At 50.3% G+C, this 22,087-nt stretch overlaps 1 pseudogene; it reads left to right on the top strand.

The window, feature by feature from the left end:
- Positions 1–1,274: 1,274 nt before the first annotated feature.
- LOC136477816 (uncharacterized) lies at positions 1,275–21,307 on the top strand (annotated as a pseudogene).
- Positions 21,308–22,087: the final 780 nt, after the last annotated feature.

Genomic DNA, 22,087 nt, shown 5'->3' with positions numbered 1-22,087 from the left:
TCTTCGGTGTCCCACCAGAGAGTGGCACCGGAGCTTAGCCTAATACACAGAGCATTGTTGATTTTTAATGTAGGAACCCTAACTTTCGGTGCCACTAGAGAGGTGGGCACCAGAGTTTAGGTGTTGATCACGGAACAATGGCGAGAAGGTGCACAGGAAGTGTAAAATGGGCGGTAGATCTCTCCAGTGGTAGCATCGGAGTGCTCATCGGAGCTTAATTCCATATAACATGTTTAGTGCGCGCAAGGCTTGAGAGCTCACTGGAATTCTCTGTTGTTCACCAGAGTGCTAGCACTAGGGGCACTAGGTGATTGTGTTTGCTATGGGTTTTTTTTAACTCTTGGTGGTTACCGTCACCTAGATGGCTTGGAGCAACAGTGACTCCATCAAGCACTCATTTGGACATTGTGTGGTACCGGTGCTCCGGAGATCGATTATGAGAGGCTCTTGTTCTCATCCTCGCTGGAGATTCACAAAAAGCAACTTTAGTGGAATTGACACTTCAAAAGCACCTTTTGATCGAGCTGGCTCAAGACTAAGCTCATGTCAAACCCAACCTTTGTGGGGTTGTTTAGTAATGGTGCGGTGATCCAAGGGCTTGCCTCAATATAGATGTAGGTGTCAGGCAAGTCATCGAACCATGGGATATATCTTATGCCATCTTCTCATGGTTTTGATTGTCCATTTTACTCTTGTATTACTTGTTTTGTTCAATTCATAGAGTAGAGTATGTAAAAAAATGCAGAGTAGAATTAGTAGGACTTGTCATCACAGGGTCAAGGTGTTTACCAATTTACCTATTCTATCTATTGACATGGCTTAGAAGCGGTTATTTCTTCTCTCATTTAACACCAAAAACTAATAGGAGAGTCATAAAAACTAAAGTTGTGGTCACTAAGAAAGAAAGAAATATGAATGCTAAGCAGGAAAACTAGTTAACATTTAGAGCTAAGTAAGGAATTCATTCATGCATATACTATGGAGAAGCAACTATATTATTATAATATAATGAGTCCTTATAAAGAAAATGTTATTTCTCTAATAGAGAGGTAAGTTTTTTTAAAGACACGTGTCAGCCGGTATTAGAAATCAGCGACTCTGATAACTTTATTATTGACTTTACTATATATATTTTTTATAGAATTGACTTCACTATTTTGATAGGAGAGAAAAATAGGAAAAAGCGTATTTGCAGGAGGAGCGAGTAGGTGGTCTCTTCTGATTATGTGATCCGACGCTCCCGAAACCTAATCCAGTCTGCCGCCGCCACCGTGATGGCCTTCGATGACAGTGACAGGGACGTCGTCCTCCTCGTCCAATAGGTCCCACTCGACATGGAGGAGGGTCCGGTGCCCCGCCTAGCGCACCTCCTCCTCCCGCTCCACCACGCGTCTCCCCCGCCCCTGCCTCCCCCCTTCCGCTCGTCGCCCCCACCATAGGCCACCGCATCCGCCGAGCACCGCCTCTCCTTCCGTGGCTGGCTCGGCATCCCCCGCCACTGGGAAGACTGGGTCACCAAGCTTCGCCCGCTCCACGCGCCACCTCAGCATCCACGACGATGTCCTCGCCTCCACCCTCTGCTTCAAGCGCGACGCCTCCGCCGTCCTCCACCTTGCCTCCTTCTGGTGCCCCGCCACCGCCACCTTCACCTTCCCCTGGGGGGAGGCCACTTTCACCCTCCAGGACGTCACCGTCCTCACCGGCTTCCCCGCCCTCAGCACCCCGGCCCCGCTCCTACCCTAGTGGCACCCCGATGAGGCCTCCCTCAATAGCGTGTGCCTTGGCTTCAACCGTAGCGCCTGCAAGAAGGTGCACCACTCCGCCTAGATCAAGCACTTCCTCACCGACGACAACAACGACCCCGTCTTTGAGCATGCCGCCTTCCTCGCGCTCTGGCTCACACATTTTGTCCTCCCAGGCCACCTGGAGTCTACCATGCGCTAGGCCGTCTTCCCCATCGCCGTCCGCCTCGTGCGCGGGGACCGCGTCACCCTCGCGCTCGCCATCCTCACCTCCATCTACCAGGACCTCTGCAAGATCAAGGCTATCATACCCTTGGCCACCGGCTAATCGCCGTCGACGTGAGCACAATAAGGGTATAGAACAAGGACGCCGGCAGGGCAAGCCCTCTGCCTTGGCGACTTGGATTTACTAAACATGAAGAGTCTATCGAACACGGCACATGGTTTGGGCACTTATGTGCCATTACAGTCTCTGGCCACTCGGCCCCACATGACAGTACAATAATGGAAATGTAATACAACGCAATACGTAAAGCTAGTAACGTAGACGGCTTCAATGGTGGTCAACGGGTGTGACATCTCCCCCCGCTTGAGTTGCAGCTTGCCCCCAAGCTGCTGCTTCAGGGAACCTATTCTTGACGACGTAGTAGTCCTCCCAGGTTGCTGCAGTATCAGGCAGACCCACCCAGGTTAGCTTCACTTGAGGTACGACAGTATTGCCTTTCTTGACCATGCGACGATCAATGATTTCCCTTGGCGTTGTATTAGCTGTATCCAAGTCAGTTAGGACAGGCAAAGTGTCAAAAACTGGCGTATAGTCTTTAGTGTATGGTTTCAGTTGTGAGATGTGGAAAACTGGGTGAATCAATGATCCTTCTGGTAATTGCAGCCGATAAGCTACTGATCCCACCCTCTCTAGCACAGTGTAAGGACCAAAATACTTGTAGGCCAGTTTCGGGTATGGTCTGTTAGCTACAGTTGACTGAGTATAAGGCTATAGTTTCAGTAGCACTTTGTCACCAACTGAAAACTGATAATCCTAGCGTTTGGAATCTACCACCAGCTTCATTCTATTTTGTGCCCTTGCCAAATGGTCTTTCAGTGATTGTAGATGGAGCTCACGGTGTTCAATAATATCAGCTACTGATGCATTTGTTGTGGGTGGAAGAGATGTCACTGCTCTAATGTTAGGTTCATAACCATACAATGCTTTGAATGGTGAACAACCCAGGGCAGAATGCAATGATGAGTTATACCATAACTCTGCCAAAGAAAGCCATGATTTCCATGATTTAGGAGAGTCTTGCACAACACACCTTAGGTACATTTCTAGACACTGATTTACTCTCTCAGATTGTCCATCCGTTTGCGGATGATAAGCAGTGCTAAGTTGCAAGTTGACCTTATACAGTTTAAATAATTCTCTCTAGAAATGGCTAACAAAAATGGTGTCCCTGTTAGAGACAATTGAGGCTGGTAATCCATGTAACTTAACCACATGATCCATAAACAGCTGAGCAATTGTAGCAGCAGTATAGGGGTGCTTGACTGGTAAAAAATGTGCATACTTTGTCAGCCTATCCACAATTACCAAGATGACACTGCACCCTTCTGATTTTGGAAGGCCCTCTATAAAATCCATTGTCAAATTCTACCAAACCCCTTGTGGGATGGGTAAAGGCTACAGAAGACCCATAAGGTGTTGAAGTGAATGTTTTGCATGTTGACAGGTGGTGCACTGTTTCACAAAATTTTCCACATCTTGCTTCATCCCTTTCCATGCAAAATGTTTCTTGAGTCTGTAGTAAGTTGTAGCAATACCTGAGTGACCCCCAGTGCACTGGAGTGACAAGTTGCTATGAGTTTTGTCTGGAGAGCTGAATTGCTGCCTATCCACACCTTCCCTTGGTACCATTTGATGCCCCTATCCAAGCTGTATCCTTGGTTATCTGGGCTAGTAATAGCCAATCTTTGCAATAGTTGCTGTGCTCGTGAATCAGTGGTGTAGGAGTTGAGAACTTCCTCTACCCAAGCTGGTTGGACTACTGATATTGCTTGAAGAGCCATCATGTGTGCCACCCTAGACAGGGCATATGCAGCAATGTTATCTTTTCCCTTCTTATAGATGATTTTGAAGTGTAATCCCATGAGCCTATTCATTGCCTTTCTCTGCATGTCAGATTGAAGATTTTGCTCATTTAGATAAGCTAATGACTTATGGTCAGTCTGAACGAAAAATTCTCCTCTCTACATATAGTGCCTCCATCTTTCTATAGCCATGATGAGAGCTAAGAACTCCTTTTCATATATAGATAAAGATTTATGTTTCTCTCCCAAAGCCTTACTGAGGTATGCTATAGGTTGTCCCTTCTACATGAGGACAACTCCTATCCCATCTTGATAGGCATCTGTTTCCACTGTGAAAGGTTCTTGGAAATTGGGTAGGGCCAAAACTGGAGTTCTTGTCATTGCCACTTTGAGATCATCAAAAGCTGCTTGTGCTGTTGGATTCCAGGCAAACTGTTTAAGCCAAAGGATGGCTGTCAAAGGTTTAGCCATGATCCCATAATTTTTGACAAATTTCCTATAATAGCCTGTTAATCCTAGAAGGCCCTCAACTCAGTCATGGAAGTAGGCATAGGCCACTGAAGCATATCATGTATCTTGCTTGGATCAGTGGAGACCCCCTGAGAGGAGATGATGTGGCCTAAGTATTCCAAGCTATCCTTAGCAAATGTGCACTTGGATTCCTTCAGATATAACTGATGTTTTCTCAGAGTAGCTAACACTTGTTCCAAATGTTGGGTGTGTTCCTCTAGAGAAGTACTGTATATCAATATGTCATCTAAGAAGACCAAGACGAAGTGCCTCAAAAATGGTTGGAGGATTTCATTCATGACACACTAGAAGGTAGCTGGTGCATTGGTCAAGCCAAAAAGCATGACTTTGAATTGATAATGACCTTGATGTGTCTTGAATGTAGTCTTGTGTTCATCCCCAGGCAACATCCTAACTTGGTGGTATCTAGATCTCATGTCTAGTTTTGTGAAGACTTTAGCTCCTGAGAGTTCATCCAATATTTCCTCAATTACTGGCATTGGAAATCTATTTTTGATTGTGATGTCATTCAATTTCCTGTAATCCACACAGAACCGCCAGGACCTATCTTTTTTTACCAAAAGCACTAGAGATGCAAATGGACTGTGGCTATGAGCTATGAGTCCTGCCTATAAGAGCTACTATACCTGGTTCTCTATTTCTATTTTGTGTAAGGGAGAGTAGTGGTATGGTCTGGAATTGATGGGAATAGAGCCAGGGATGAGTGGGATAGCATGATCATAGGTTCTTTGTGGTGGTAGGAGTTTTGGATCAGTGAATACATCCTTGTAGGCAGTGAGGAGGTTTTGGATTTCATTTGGATGTGGACTGGTTTGTTTTGGTTTGGTGGGGAAAAAAATTCTGTGGTATGGTCTAGCAGGACAAAGGCCCATATATCATTACCTTTAGTGGAATTGTAAACCTTTGTGGTAGAGATGGATGATAGTTGCAACGGTGGCTCGTGCAACCCCTGGAGTGTCACTGTCCTGCCCTCTTCAGAAAGGTTCTGTTCTTCCAATCACATTCCATGGGGCTGTGTGCTTGGAGCCAATCACATCCTAATATGGCATCATATGGTTGCATCTCCAGTACCACCATGTCAGTAGTGAAACTTTGACCCTGACAATAGCATTGGAGTTGAGGCACCATCCTATCTGTTTGCAGCCCTTCACCATTTGCAAGTTTTACTTTCCTGGTACTAGTGGGCACTGTGTGTAGCTTAGCCAGTTCAACAAACTGTGAACTAATGAAGCTGTGAGTACTTCCACTATCTACTAGTATAAGAAGAACTTTGTCTTTGACTCTAGCCTTCAATTGAATGCAACTTGTACTGTTCTGACTGGATAAGGCATTGAGGGAGAGTTGACAGAACTCCTCATGCAACTGGTCCTCCACTGCTAGCTCATTAAGGACTTCATCAGATAATTCCCTGTCTAGGTCATTGAGCATAATAGCATTGACTTGTGGTTTTTGTCGCTTGGAACAGACCTCGAGGTGTCCTAGCACAAATTTTTCACCACAAGAGAAACACAGGCCATTTGCTTTGTGATAGTCCCGTAATTGTCGGTCCTTCCACAGGGTTGATATTTGTTGTGGTTGTTTGTATTCAGTCTTTGGCGGTCCATAAGGCCTGACCTGAGAATTGGCTCGGTTATATCTGGTTTTGCTTCACTCAAGCATCCCTTGCTGAATCCTGGCAATGGTTGATGCTTTTTGCACCGTCTGGGGCATTTGAGGCTCCACAGTAGTCCTTATCTCCTCTTTGAGCCCTCTGATATATTGTGGCGTGAAAAACATCTCATCATAGTGTGAGTTGTGCATGGTAACATCATACTACAGAGCCTGAAACTGCGAGGTGTAATCTTCAACAGTGCCAGTTTGCTTAAGATCCAGCAGAGCATTCATGGCAGTTCTGAAATCATCAGATCCAAACTCTTCTTCTACCACTGAACAAAAATGGTCCCAATTCTTGAAAGTGTGGTTCTGTTTATATGCTTGGTACCACTTCGCAACATTCCCTTCAAAATGTAGGTGGGCTGCAGTAATCCACATCCCTTTTGGCAGTTGATATAGCTCAAAGTAGCTCAGGCAATTATCTTTCCAGATCTTTGTGTTTTGACCATCAAACTTTGGAAATTGCATCTTGGGCATAGCTTGGTACGGCAAAGGATTCTTCTTATCATGCTTAGGAGGTGGCCTCCTTGTCTTGGATGATTTCGGTTTGTGAGTGCCTTTGTTTCTGGCAAACACATTCTCAAAGTCTTCCTTCTCATCAAAAATTTCAGATAGTGAGGAATTATCTAAAAAAGCCCCATCATTGTCAAACTGTCTCATTGTGAGTTGAGCGACCGCTGCACCATTAGCCTTAACTTGTTGGGCTATCAATTGTTGCTCAGCTGTATAATTGTCCATTGCTTGGCCTTTGATGTCCATCTGGGTTTTCATCTGTTGCTGGACTTCTCCAATGTCATTGACTCTAGTGAACAGCAGATCAAAGTGCTCCATAACCTGATCCCACCGAGTCTTCTCCTCTTCAGTGTTCTTCGACATGTTGTCCAGGAGTATCTGAGTCTGCTTGGATGGCTTTAATGGAGCCGTGATGAAGGATTTGAATGAAACCGAGACGCAGCTGCAGATGATGCGGATCCGAGGGGATGGGTGGTGGTGTGCTGATAGTGGAAGGTGGGTGTGTTGGTGCTCAAGCTTGGTGACACCGATGCCGCCGCCGACCCAGTTCAACCAGAGGGACCTCTGGGACCTCACGTCGAACACCTTGTGGGCGACCCGCTTGCTCACCGGAATTACGAACTGCGATCTAAGCGAACGATTTCGGGAGGTTACCGAGGAGGGGATGAGCACCGTTGTAGTGGTGGTGGTGGTGGTTCGTCGGATCCAGAGTCGAAGGTTGTCGGAGCTAAGGTAGAAGCGGTGATGAGGAGCGATGAGCGCCCGCCACCCACGCCAAGGATAGAACGTCTCTGATACCACTTGTCACACCCTTGGCCGCCGGCTAATCGCCGTCGACGTGAGCACGATAAGGGTACGGAACAAGGACGCCGGCAGGGCAAGCCCTCTGCCTTGGCGACTTGGATTTACTGAATGAGAAGAGTCTGCCGAACACGGCACATGGTTGGGCACTTATGTGCCATTACAGTCTCTGGCCACTCGGCCCCACATGACAGTACAATAATGGAAACGTAATACAACGCAATACGTAAAGCTAGTAACGTAGACGGCTTCAGTGGTGGTCACCAGATGTGACAAAGGCCTTCCTCATCGCCGCGGGCGCCACCGCCACCGCAGGCGACGCCGATATGCTCTCCTCCTTATCCGTCTACTCGCCCCTCTACATTCTTCATCTTTGGATGTGGGAGCGCTTCCCTGCCCTCAGGCCTACAAAGGTGAACCCACTCGTGGCGGGCGACCCGCTTGCCGCTCGGTGGCATGATCTGAGCAGAAAGCTGAACCCGGCGCAGATACGTCAGGCCCTCAACACAGGATACAACTTTGTGTGGCAGCCTTATGTCAGCTCCATGGAACACACAGGGTGGGTTCACAGCAGTGATCTAGCCGGGAACGATGAACTGACATCGATCGCACATTTCTTGCGCCCCTGTGAGCTCGTAGGGATGGATTGCATTGAGCAGTACCTCCCGCACCGCGTCGCCAGACAGTTTGGACTGGACCAAGATGTACCCGGGGATGTTCACCGTGCCAACCAGGATTGGGCGATTGCTTGGCAGACCTACCAGCTGGAGGGTAAGGATGTGGCTTTCTTCATCCCTCACTCTGTACCTGGAATCACAGCACGGTACGCACAGTGGTGGAGGCAGCAACTTCTGCCTTCTGACATTGATGCTGCAGCAGCAAGTGCTCCAGTAGAGTGGAAGACTTCCAAGCGCAAGGTGAAAAAGACACCAGCGGCCATGGAAGCTGAGGCTGAGAAGGAGCGGAGGATGAAGAAGGCCCGTGTCTCTCCTACTACTGACAAAAAGCGCAAACTTGAAGAGTTGTATGATACTAAGTTGTCGGATTGGCTTCCAACTGCAAGGAATGAGATTAGTGACACCACTAGTGACATGGGATCGGAGGAGGCCTTGTTGCCTAATGTTGGAACTACCAATGATGATATTGTGCTACTTATGCCAAGGAAGCAGACAACGACTGCACCTGTAACGGCATTGATGGATAATGACATGACCCCGGCTCTAGGAGAGAGGAAACTTCATGGTTGATGAGCCTCCAGACATCCCATGTGAACCTGAAGCTGGTGTACCTGCAACGCTGGAGGAGGAAATAGTTAAAGTTCCTGTGGTTATTTCTCTTGATATCCCAGATAAGTTAGAAGAAGGAGCCACTGCAGTAATGGAGGAGCAGAAGGAAGCTGCTAGTGTATCTGGTAGATCTGAAGAAGCTAGTGCTCCGGTCATAGAAGAGGTAGAAGAAAAGGTTGTCATAGAGGGAGCTATTTGTGTTACAGGGATGAATCCATCGGGAAACAACACAGGAATTGTAATGGAGTCAGATGAAAGAAATGCAGTTCCAAAAGAATTTGGAAGGGCTGCCGAGGAAGCAATTGAAGCTGTGCCACAGAGCCAGCATGAAGTTGATGCAGGTGTTATGAACAATTCTCATGATGCAGTGGCTTTACCTGAGGAGGCCGCTCCAGTTCAGTCTACAAATGATTCTGCTGGATGTCCTGTGGTATCTCTGTTATGACCGGAGTCCAGTATGCAAGGAGGCCCACGGGTGGCTGACCTGGGCGCCTGGTGCATGGGCTTAGGGCCCATGATAATTATCTATATTAGAATTATTGGCTATTGCCAAATCAGTTTCCTATTTTTAGAAGAACTATATATAGATGAATTGTAAAACGATTGGAGATCAAGCAGAAACATATTATTGTTTCCGGCTTCCTCAGGGAGCCGGGAGAAACCCTAGCCGCCTCTACTGTTCACGCGTGAACAGTGCCGTCGCTACTGTAGCCGCGTGAAAGTTAGGGCTACAGCAGCAGCCGCCCATCCTCCACCACGGCGTCCAGCCGCCGGCAGCGAGGTTCCCAGCCTGCTCCACCTCCCTCTCATCCCTACAGACTCCGTGATCTACGCGGTAGGATCCGTAATCCTATCAATCTGGTATCAGCTTCCCAGGCTACGATGTCGCTTCCCTTGCCTACAGCCACCACGCAGCCGCCCGTCACCCCCACCGCGCCGCTGTCCTTCGTGAATTCTGGGATCTCCGATGCAACGGCTACTTCCGGGGCCCCCCTCACGTTGCATGCGTTGGCCTCCGTCGTCCTCGACATCCAGCGCGAGATGCGGGAGATGAGGGCTGCCTGGAACGGCCTCGTCCAGCAACCGCAGCCGCCGCCGTTCCCGGCTCCTCCGCCGACGACCGCATCTTCCACACCAATGCCGTCTGCTCCGGCGGTGTCCTACCCCTACGGCATGCCGCACTCGGGGCCCAGCGTTCCCCTCCATCAGCTGCAGTGGCCAAGCTCGCCGTCGCCGTTGCCCACCTGGCTGCAGACCCAGATGGCGGCCTCCGCGCCGCTCTACTCGACAGCCGTCTCCTCTACGCCAGCGCCTTCGGCTCCGTCATCGACGATCGCCGCCTCTTCCCTGCCCCCCGCCGGCGACATCTTCTATGGGGGGGTAGATGGACCGCTGCTCCAGGGAGCACCTCCACCCTCGGCCGGCCAGTACACAGGGGTGGTCGACCCCGGCCTTGCTGCGGCGTTCGCTTTGGGTGGCGCCCAAGCCGGGCCCAAATTCTACAAGCTGGAGTTCCCGACATTCGATGGCTCGGTGGACCCCCTCAACTGGTTGAACTAGTGCGAGCAGTTCTTCAGGGGACAGCAGACGCCGGTCTCGTCTAGGACTTGGCTCGCGTCCTACCACTTGCGCGGTGCAGCGCAGACATGGTATTATGCCCTGGAGCAAGACGAGGGAATGCCACCATGGGAGCGCTTTCGGGCCCTCTGCTCACTCCGTTTTGGACCACCGGTTATGGGTACCCGTTTGGCAGAGCTCGCCCGTCTCCCCTTCGTCTCTACTGTGCAGGACTACTCAGAGCGCTACAATGCCGTGCTCTGCCATGCCCGCGACCTCTCCGCTCGCCAAAAGGCGGAGTTGTACGTGGGCGGCCTCCCGGACCACATCAGGAAGCAGGTACAGATGCGTGCGCCGCCGGATCTCCAGTCCGCCATGTACCTAGCGCGGGCCTTTGAGGACTGCGCGTATACGCCGGCGCCTCCACCACCAGCGCGCGGCGTCCGACCACCACAGCGATCGGCCTGGGCACAACAGCAGCAGCGCCCCCCTAACGTCGCCCCGGCCGTGGCAGGGGCCGTGCCCCCACCGGTCCAGGGGGCCGTCGCAGCCCCGCCCGTGCGCCAATTTCGTCGCCTGTCTCCTGCCGAGCAGCAGGAACGTCGCCGTCAGGGGTTGTGCTTCAACTGCGACGAGCCCTACGTTCGCGGCCATGTGTGCCAGCGGCTCTTCTACCTAGAGGGCGACGACTACCTCGACGACGAGCCGGCAGCCGCCACCCAGGATGGCTTGCCGGTCGACCAGGACGCCCACGCGCCGCCCGCCGCTAACGCCCTCGTGGTTTCTCTTCAGGCTGTTGCAGGGATTCGGGCGGCTAATTCCATGCTGCTGCCCGTCACCATCAAGGGGGAACGCTTCCTCGCCCTCCTCGATACCGGGTCGACGCACAACTTCGTGGCCGGGGAGACCATGCGTCGCCTCGGCCTAGTTCCGGCCGGTGGTGACCACCTGCGGATCACGGTGGCCAATGGTGACCGCATGCCCTGCGAGGGTATTGCTCGCAACGTGCCCATTCGCATCTATGACGAGGACTTCGCCGTCACCTGCGTTGGCCTCAACTTGGGTGGTTTTGACTTCATCATCGGTTTCGACTTCATCCGGACCTTGGGACCCATCCTATGGGACTGCGAGGCCCTCACGCTATCGTTCTGGAGGAACGGCCGCCGCATCACCTGGCAGGGGGTGGCCGGCGCGTCTGCACCCCAACCGGCCGCCTCTGCCCAGCTGCTCGCCGCGATGGTACCGGACTCCCGGATGCCCTTGCTGGACGCCCTTCTTCAGCAGCACGCCGCCGTCTTCATGGAACCCACGGGGCTCCCTCCGGCGCGTCCCTATGACCACCACATCCACCTGCTGCCCGGTACCGCCCCTGTGGCGGTGCGCCCCTACCGCTACCCCCAGCTGCAGAAGGACGAGCTGGAACGGCAGTGCGCAGTTATGCTGGCCCAGGGCATCATCCGGCCCAGCACGTCGCCCTTCTCCGCGCCCGTTCTCTTGGTGCGGAAGGCGGATCAGTCTTGGCGTTTTTGCATCGACTACCGTGCTCTCAACGCGAAGACCTCCAAGGACAAGTTCCCGATCCCGGTGGTCGACGAACTCCTCGATGAGTTGCACGGGGCGAGGTTCTTCACCAAACTTGACCTCCGCTCCGGGTACCATCAGGTGCGGATGTACCCCGACGACATCGCCAAGACGGCGTTCCGCACCCACCATGGCCACTTCGAGTTCCTTGTCATGCCGTTTGGGCTCTCCAATGCCCCGGCCACTTTCCAGGCCTTGATGAACGACGTCCTCCGCCCCTACCTCCGGAGGTTTGTGCTGGTATTTTTCGATGACATACTTATCTACAGCTCGTCGTGGGCCGAGCACTTGCAGCATGTCAACATCGTCCTCAACGCCCTGCAAGCGCACCAACTACATCTGAAGCGCTCCAAGTGCTCCTTTGGGGCGCCGTCCGTGGCTTATCTGGGCCATGTCATAGCCGAGGGCGGTGTCGCCATGGACGCCGACAAGGTCGCCGCCGTGGCTGCATGGCCGCTTCCCCGCTCCGCCCGGGCCCTCCGTGGCTTCTTGGGCCTGGCGGGATACTACCGGAAATTCATCAAGGACTTCGGCATCATCGCTGCCCCGCTGACGCGTCTCTTGCGGCGAGAAGCGTTCCTGTGGGACGACGAAGCGACTACAGCTTTCGAGGCGCTCAAGCGCGCCTTGACCACAGGGCCCGTCCTGCAGATGCCGAACTTCGACGAGACCTTTGTGGTCGATTGCGACGCGTCGGGTGCAGGGTTCGGCGCCGTCCTCCACCAGGGCGCAGGACCCCTCGCCTACTTCAGCCGGCCCTTTGCAGTTCGACATCTCAAGCTCGCCGCCTACGAACGCGAGCTGATCGGATTGGTGCAGGCGGTGCGCCATTGGCGCCCTTATCTATGGGGGCGGCCCTTCCTGGTTCGCACTGATCATTATAGTCTCAAATTTTTGCTTGACCAGCGTTTGTCCACCGTTCCTCAGCACCAGTGGATCAGTAAACTTTTCGGCTTCGACTTCACGGTGGAGTACCGCCCGGGACGCCTGAATGTCGTGGCAGACGCCTTGTCCCGCCGCGATGTTGCGGACGATGCGGCTGCTTCAGCCCCCGGGGCGGCTATGGCCGTGTCAGGGCCCTCGTTCTCCCTCCTGGAGGACATTCGGCGCGCGACGTCATTAGCGCCGGACGGCCAACGGCTGCTGCAGCAGCTGCAGGCCGGCGAGCTCGGCGAGTCGTGGCGTCTCGACCACGGGCTCCTCCTCCATGGCTCTCGCGTTTATGTGCCGGACCATGAGGATCTCCGCCACCAGGTGCTCCTGCTGGCCCATGCGGCCGGCCATGAGGGCATCCAGAAGACGCTGCATCGCCTCCGCGCCGACTTCTACGTTCCGCGGGACAAGGTGCTGGTTCAGGACTTGGTGCGTTCCTGTACCACGTGCCAGCGCAACAAGACGGAGACGCTGCAGCCGGCGGGACTGCTGCAGCCCCTCGACGTGCCCTCCCAAGTGTGGGCAGATATCTCCATGGACTTCATCGAGGGGCTACCGAAGGTGGCGGGCAAGTCAGTCATCCTCACCGTCGTCGACCGTTTCTCCAAGTACGCGCATTTTATTGCACTCGGTCACCCCTACACCGCCACATCGGTCGCTCGTGCCTTCTTCGACGGTATTGTGCGCCTGCACGGGTTCCCCCTCTCCATCGTCAGCGACCGGGACCCCGTGTTCACTGGCCATGTGTGGCGGGACCTTTTCAAGATGGCGGGCGTGCAGCTCCGCATGAGTACCGCCTTTCATCCTCAGACGGACGGCCAGTCCGAGGTGGTCAACAAGGTGATTGCTATGTATTTGCGCTGTGTGACAGGTGACCGGCCTCGGGCGTGGGTGGACTGGCTGTCGTGGGCGGAGTATTGCTATAATACTTCCTTCCATACCGCCCTCCGCGCTACGCCCTTCGAGGTCGTCTACGGCCGCTCTCCACCGCCCATTCTGCCCTACAGGCCGGGGACGGCCCGCACGGAGGCCGCCGATACTCTCCTCCGCAGCCGTGACGAGATGCTTGCCGAGGTTCGTCAGCGGCTCCTTCAAGCTCAGCAGCTGTCCAAGAAGTACTACGACGCCAACCACAGGGACGTGGAGTTCGAGGTGGGCTCGTGGGTTTGGCTGCGCCTTCTCCACCGCACCACGCAGTCCCTCGACCCGCGCGCCAAGCGCAAGTTGGGGCCCCGTTGGGCCGGGCCGTTCTGCGTCCTCGAACGCATCGGTCGAGTCGCCTACCGTCTACAGTTGCCGGAGGGCGCTCGCATCCACGACGTCTTCCATGTTGGCCTCCTGAAGCAGCATCGCGGCGACTCTCCACCAACTCCAGGCGACCTTCCTCTAGTACACGACGGTCGGGTGCTGCCGGCTCCGGAGCGTGCCTTGCGCGTCCAGCAGCGCCGCGGGGTCTGGCGCGTTTTGATCAAGTGGAATGGCCTTCCTGAAGATGACGCGACGTGGGAGATCCTCGACGACTTTCGTGCTGACTACCCCGACTTCCAGCTCGAGGACGAGCTGTTTTTGCAGGCGGGGAGAGATGTTATGACCGGAGTCCAGTATGCAAGGAGGCCCACGGGTGGCTGACCTGGGCGCCTGGTGCATGGGCTTAGGGCCCATGATAATTATCTATATTAGAATTATTGGCTATTGCCAAATCAGTTTCCTATTTTTAGAAGAACTATATATAGATGAATTGTAAAACGATTGGAGATCAAGCAGAAACATATTATTGTTTCCGGCTTCCTCAGGGAGCCGGGAGAAACCCTAGCCGCCTCTACTGTTCACGCGTGAACAGTGCCGTCGCTACTGTAGCCGCGTGAAAGTTAGGGCTACAGCAGCAGCCGCCCATCCTCCACCACGGCGTCCAGCCGCCGGCAGCGAGGTTCCCAGCCTGCTCCACCTCCCTCTCATCCCTACAGACTCCGTGATCTACGCGGTAGGATCCGTAATCCTATCAATCTCACATAATGGAAGATAGTAATGTTGCTGGCGATTCGGGCAAAAATGATTATGAAAATACATCTTGTGATTTTGTTGAGGAACAGAAGGGGATTCCTTGTGTAGAAGAGATTGCTGGAGAAAACAGTCGAATGGGTGAGAAAGAGAGAGAGAGGAAACCCCCCATGGATCTCCTCAAATAGAGAGAGTAGAATGTGTACAAGACATCGTTCTTATGGAAACAGACTATGATGTTCAGCAAAAGATAGTTCATCCAGCAGTGGAGGATTTAGCAACTTCCAATAGTATGAGTGCAGCTCTTCTGGGTGTTCCTGAACCAGAAAATGCAGAACTCAATACACATCCTTATCTAGCAAATAAAGATGTGGAAGATATACCCATGGAAGTTGCACAAGGAGAAGAAGCAGAACTGGAACAAATTAGTACTTCTGCAAAGGGAGGTGCCGAGGAGCATGAGGAATTTTCTGAAGTCGATCACATGGGCACAGCAGATGCTAAGTTGCCTTTACACTTAAATTCTGAGGTGCCTGAGAAAGTTGATGAAGTAGAGCGTACAGAAGTCGATGGCACTATGAGACTAACTGGGAGAGATTCTGATAAAAAGCTTGGAGATGTCCCTGAAGTTGGGTATGCAGAAGATGAAAACATTAGGGGGCTGGTAGTGAACACAAGTGATAGGAAACCTTCAGAAGTCTCCCAAGCCGAGCCTGCAAAACTGGAAGATTCTAAGGATTTGATGAAAGAGGATACAGACAAATCTGAAAATGTTCCTGGATTAGAATGTACAGGATTGGAGGAAACTCATGGAGATTTGATGAAAGAGGGTACAAATAACAAGTCTGAGAATGTTCCCGAATTAGAAAATACAGGATTGGGAGGAACTCGTGGGCCAATAGAGGATACTGATGGTAGACTCAAGGGGAAATTCATGATGTCAATGCAGAACTGGAAAAACACAATGTGCATGAGAGCGATATTGATAGATCTGAGGACATCATGCAAATAGATCCACTAACACAGGATGAAGCTAGGTGGCTAGTGAAGGAAGAAACTGAAGATAATACTACAAAAGTTCAAGAAGTAAAGTATGAACAATTAAGAAATGAGGCACCAATTCAGGAGGATACCAAGGAAAAGCCCTGTGCTGATAGCAAGGATCTATCAGAGAATGTTGTAGATCAGTCCAAAGAGGTTGATAAATTGAAACAAGCAGAAGGAGAGGGCCGGCGTGTTGGCTCCTACCCTCTTCCGCCCGATTACCATGATCCATAGTTTCGCCAAGCTGCTATCCAAAATTCTGGCAATGCGGCTGGCACCAAGACTGAAAGACATCGTCGACAAGAACCAGAACGCCTTCATCCAAGGCCGGTCAATTCATGACAACTACAAGTTCATTCAACGTGCGGCCGTCTTGATCAGGACAAGGAAGCAACCCATGCTACTACTCAAGCTTGACATATCCAAGGCGTTCGACACCCTGTCTTGGCCTTTCCTACTCGATGTGCTCAAGGCCAGAGGGTTCGGGGAATCTTGGTGCGGCTGGGTGGAAGCACTTCTGTGCACAGCCTCATCGCGGATCATGCTCAACGGCCATCAGGCCCCTTTGATACAACACTTGAGGAGCGTGCGTCAAGGAGATTCGCTGTCCCCGATGCTTTTCATCATCGCCATGGACATGCTACACCGACTTTTCGCCAAGGCGGTGAGCGACGGGGTACTCAAGCGGATGCGGCCATCGGAAATCAAATACCAATGCAGCCTATACGCTGACGACGTTATCATGTTCATCAGGCCAACAGTTCAAGAGGCGCTGGTGGTAAAACACATTCTGAACTTGTTCGGCGAGGTCTCCGGGCTCCAAACAAATATGACCAAGTGCTCCATCACCCCAATCTTTGGTGGTGAAGCGGTTTTGGACGACATCGTCGGTATACTCGGCTGCCAGGTTCAGCCCTTCCCCATCAGGTACCTCGGACTACCACTTAGCATGAAGGCCATTCCGAAGGCAAGCTTCCAGGCCTTGGTTGAGCACGTCGCGGCAAAGCTCCCTCCATGCCACGGCGCACTCATGGCCAGGAGAGGAAGACTAATCTGGATCAAGTCCGTCCTCCGATCGGTGCCCATCTATGCGATGATGGCTGAAAGCTTGCCGGCCTGGGCGCGCAAGGGGATCGACGCTATCTGCCGCCGGTTCTTTTGGGCTGGTGCCGACCAGTCAGTACGAGGGAAGTGCATGGTAGATTGGCCCACATGCTGCAGACCAACGGAGCTCGGCGGGCTGGGGATCACGGACATCAAGCTGACGGGTTACGCCCTGCAAACACGCTGGCTATGGCTGCAAAAAGCCGACCAGGACAGAGCTTGGAGCCAACTGCCGATCAAGACATGCCCCCAGGTGCAAGCTTTCTTCAAGGCGTCCACGTACTCGGTCGTCGGCAACGGGGAACAGACGTTCTTCTGGGAAGATAGATGGCTCAACGGAGAGTCGGTGGGCGAGTTCGCGCCATGTCTTCTCAGTCTGGTACCGCAAGCAATCCGTAGCCGACAAACAGTGAGCATGGCCATGAACAACAGGACCTGGGCACGGAGCTTCACCGGTGGAATGTCCATGCAGGCGATCATCGATTACCTACACCTATGGCAACTGCTGGAGGGCGTCCAGCTGACTGGAGAGCGAGACCGCACGATGTGGCGCTGGACGGCGAGCGACGAGTACACGGCTAGATCGGCCTATACAATGCTGCACGCCGGCTCATCTCCATTCCCCGGCCACAAACTCATTTGGAAAACATGGGCACCACTCAAAGTAAAGATCTTCCTATGGCTGGCCATGCGTCGGCGGAACTGGACCGGCGACAGGAGAAGAAGACATGGTCTTGAAGCCCGGGAAAACTGCTACCTCTGCGACCAAGAGCCCGAGACTATCGATTATATCATGGCGACTTGCTCCTTTACCAGAGAGATATGGTTCTTGGTGCTCAGGGCCCTAGAAATCCAATCGCCTCAGGCCGCAGTCACCACCTTGGGCTGGTGGCGATGAATTCGGGCAGCAGCACCCGGTGAGCGAAGGAAAGGTCTCGACACGCTCTTCGCCCTCGTGTCCTGGCAGCTGTGGAAGGAACGCAACGCGCGGTGTTTCAGAAGCTTGACAGCTTCCATCGCCGAGACGCTCCACATGATCAAGATCGAAGCTGATCGTTGGATCGAAGCAGGAGCTCAGGGCCTACGTTGCCTGGCGCAAAGATGACAGCTGCCTCTCTTCTAATCGAAACTTCGATGTGCTTAATTACAATGTAGTCACCAAACAATTGTCACTGCCGTCTACGGCATTCTTGTAACATAAACCTTCCTTCTTCTAATGTAAAGATACGCACTCTCGTGCGCATTCGCGAAAAAAAAGAAGGAGAGGGCTGCCAGGTGTTAATGGAGAATAGTAGTGATGCTTTTGTACTAGAACAGACAGAAGGTCGACACATAAAATCATTGATAGAGACAAGTATAAATAACCATAGTGAAATTACTATAGGTGAGCAGTTGGATGGACAAAGCGAGAGACTTACAAGGACAGGTGCTGAGGAAATTCATGGAGAAACCATTAAAGCACAAGAAAAGGAGTTTTATAAGGATGTGGCAGAAGATTCAAATGACTCAATCAATGATAAGGATGTGGTAGAAGATTCAAATAATTCAATCAATGCTGAGATGCCATGTAGTTCAGATACTGTACAGTTAAAAGAAGATAAGATGGAAGGTTTTCATGAAGGCAAGATTGAGGAGCCATGTGTTCAGGATGTTGAACTGATTAATCAGAGGGAACCATCATCTGATGCAACTGCTATGGAGATTGAGGTAGTATCCAACCACAAAATCTTGAATATGCATGAGGTGTGCTTGCAAATGTCTGTACTTCTGTTAACTGCTAATTAATCTGACCATGCTTTTTTGCAGGCAGTGGCTCTGGAACAGGACAACAGAATCATACGCAAGAACATGGAGGCAACAACAGTGGAAGGCAGCCACACGCTGGATAGTGGACTAAATTCTGATCTAGACAATGTTGATGAAACTCATGCTGCACGGGAAATTAAAAACCAGGAATTTTTGGACGTGGACATGGTGAGCATGGCTGCAGAATATATGCCTTGATCACCTTCTCTAATTGCTATAATTTTGTTGAGACCACAGCTTATCTAAATCATGATATTTGGTTGTTTGCAGCAAGTAGCAATGGATGAAAGACAAGATCTACAAGCGGTAACTGGAAATGACAAAAGGAATATGTCAGAAGATACATGTAGAAGTGTTTGTGGTGAATATCAAATTAACTCAGCTGGTACGGAGGATGTCAAGTCTACCAAAGGATTACAGAACCAAAAATGTTTGGACCAGAAAGAAGTGAGTGTGCCTGCAAAATTATTTTTTTGTTTGGTAACCTTATCTGATTCCTGAAATATTGTTGTTTGCAGCAACTAGCAAGGGAGGAAAGACACAATTTAGGTGCTACAACTGAAAATAACAAAATGAATATGTTAGAAGATGCAGACGTTCTTGTCTGTGGGCAATATTAAAATGGTCCAACTCATACCGAGGTCAAGCCTACCAAAGGATTACAAAACCAAGAACTTTTGAATTACAAAGAAGTGAGTCCACCTAGAATATAACTCTTTTGTTTGATTTGTCCTATCTTTTCTATTTTTATGCTCCCTCTGTCCCAAAGAGTATCGTTCTAGATTTGTCCTTAGCCAAACCAACTTAATTTTGACCAAGTTTATAGAGAAGATTATCAATATTCATGAGACCAAATATGTATACTAAGAAAATATATTTCATGATGAATCTAACCATCCTTATTTAATACCATGAAATCATAAATATTGATATTTTTTAATATAAATTTAGTCAAACTTAAGATGGCTTGACTTAGGACAAAAGCTAGAATGACATTCTTATTGGGACGGGGGAGTGATAGATTAGTGGAGCTTGATAATACTCTTTTGCAGGACCAGGTAATGGATGAAAGAGTGGAGTGTGAAGTAACAGATGGAAGTGGAGTATCCTATGAAGAGGCCTGTAAGCTTGGTGGTGATGGAGTGAATACCTCTGGAGTTGCAGCGGATGTTAGTGATCCAGTGCTAAACAAGGAAGCCTGCAACACAAAGGAGGCAAGTACATTTCCAGAATCTAAATCTTTGTGGCATCGTTTGGCACAGCTCCTCCTAGGTCAGTAGGCCCCTAGTTCATTTTGGGGTCTGGCTCCTGCTACAGTGCCTTTTGGCTCAGTGCCATTTCCAAGAGGAGCTGGAGCTGGAGCTGGGATAAAACCTGCCAAACGGGGCCTAAATATGGTTCATTGTGATGAACTTGTTCTACAGTTTCAGGGAAGGGAGGATAAGCATCACCATGGAGTTGGACATGCGAATGAGAAGAAGATTTCGGAAGACACTAGTATGATTGATACTGGTGAATTGAAATCTGATTCGACTGTTATGGAGGTTAGCATGGCTGGGTTAAGAGAGGGAACACTCAACCAGTGTCCTTCAAGTTTGGAGAAGGTGAGCACAGTTTGCGTTTTCAATGTAATATCCGTTTGGCTGTAGTAGCTGATGCATCTCAGTCACAGGAAGAGGCAGTGCAGAAGCATGCTCAGGGAGTGGTAGATGAAAACACAAACAGAGGTTCAGCTGACATTGATGCACTTGAATGTGAAGGAGTGAATCCTGATGTGGCCATGAAAATGTTTCATGAACTACAACAGAAGCTGTCAATTTAGCTGGGTCTAAAATTCCGTCTGAGAACAAGCAAAAGGAAGCACCCTTTGAAGAACACTCTATATCAGAAGTCGAAGCTTCTGAATCAAATGAATCTGCAAGAAAGGAGCCTGAAGGAGCTCTTCCACAAGAGCCTGGAAACCTGGTAAAAATTAAGCAAGAAAGTTTGGAGAATGGAACCGAGATGTCCATTTTTAGGGAGAACGACAAAGCTTCTGGAAAACATCAGACCTCAGCAGAGTTTATAATTGCTCCTTCAAATATGGATGAACGGGGTGAGAATGATATTGGATGGCCCGATGAATCAGCAAAAGGCTGCGAAAGGTTAACTTCTGATTCAATAAATACAGTTCGCTCCATCAAATTTGTCAAGTCAAGTAGTGAAGAGGTTAAGAGAACACAGAACACCAGGTCTATGTATCTAAAAGATATCAAGGAATCATTGGGTAGAATTCGTGCTGAACCATCAAACAGGGTACATACAACCAGTGTTGGGTATTACTCTCGGCACGCAGTTCAGGATCCAATTTCATCTTGCAAGGAGATCAAAGTGCCTTTGCGAGACAGTGCAAGGGATTTTGGAAGGGAACGTGCACTAGAGTTAGTGGTTACAAGTCCACAAGAAGAGACTCCTCGATGGAGGCAAGAACAATATGCACTTCAAATTTTAGAAGATGTTCAAAATTCTCGAATTGCTGAGAAATCTAGGATGGAAATGGAGATCAGAGTACTGAAAGCGCAAGTTAGTAGCATGGAGAGACAAGTGATGAACTTGGATCACTTCTCTGAGGTAAAGTCCAGATCTAGTTTGAACCAACAAATGCTACATTTGCACAAACCATCCTTCTAAAATTGTAACTGATTTAAGATTTGTGAAATAAACACAAATCCATGCAAGTTCTCTATCCCATCGACTACCTCCTGGAAGTTACTCTTAGGTCAATTTCATTTTAAAGATTAACGTAGTAGCAAAGCAAGGTCCTGCATTCTATCCTCAAACAATATAAACGTCTTGTCCATGTGTGAAGTAATCCAGTAGAGAAACGGCATTGTTGGTGAATTTCTGATGCAAATGTCAGGCTCAGTTGTTCCCAACCTCCCATTATACTGAATGCTTGAATGCATGATGGTGTACAAGGCTAGGACATGTCTGGGTCATGCCTGGTGGTATAGCTAAGCTGCCTAAGGTGTTACTAACTGATATTTATGGTAGGTCTGCTGTCTAGCTTCTAGATAGTGACGATAAGCTCATATAAATTTAAACTTCTGTGCACCATATATAAGGTTGAGGTACCTGATCTTGATCATATTTCTCACATGAAAAGACTCATATGTCGTTACTATTTTGATAGATAGATCAGATAGTTTATTAGTTCAAAATCAAAATCTGATTATTGCTGCTTATGGACCTAGTTAAATTTACAACATCATATGGATTTGTCGTCTGAAAGCGCTTTTTTCCTGAAATATAAATATTTCACTGTTATGCTAAAGACTAGGTCTTGGATGGGTCAGCTAGTACAAATGCAGTACAAGATTAGGAACTGCATAGTATGTTTATGCATTCACAACTACTTACTTTGATCGCACATCAGAGATCAGTTTTTTGCTTCTGAGATTTCTCTTCTTG

This window comes from Miscanthus floridulus, chromosome 8, assembly GCF_019320115.1.
Source record: "Miscanthus floridulus cultivar M001 chromosome 8, ASM1932011v1, whole genome shotgun sequence".
Taxonomy (NCBI): domain Eukaryota; kingdom Viridiplantae; phylum Streptophyta; class Magnoliopsida; order Poales; family Poaceae; genus Miscanthus; species Miscanthus floridulus.
This window is presented reverse-complemented; position numbering and strand designations above follow the sequence as displayed.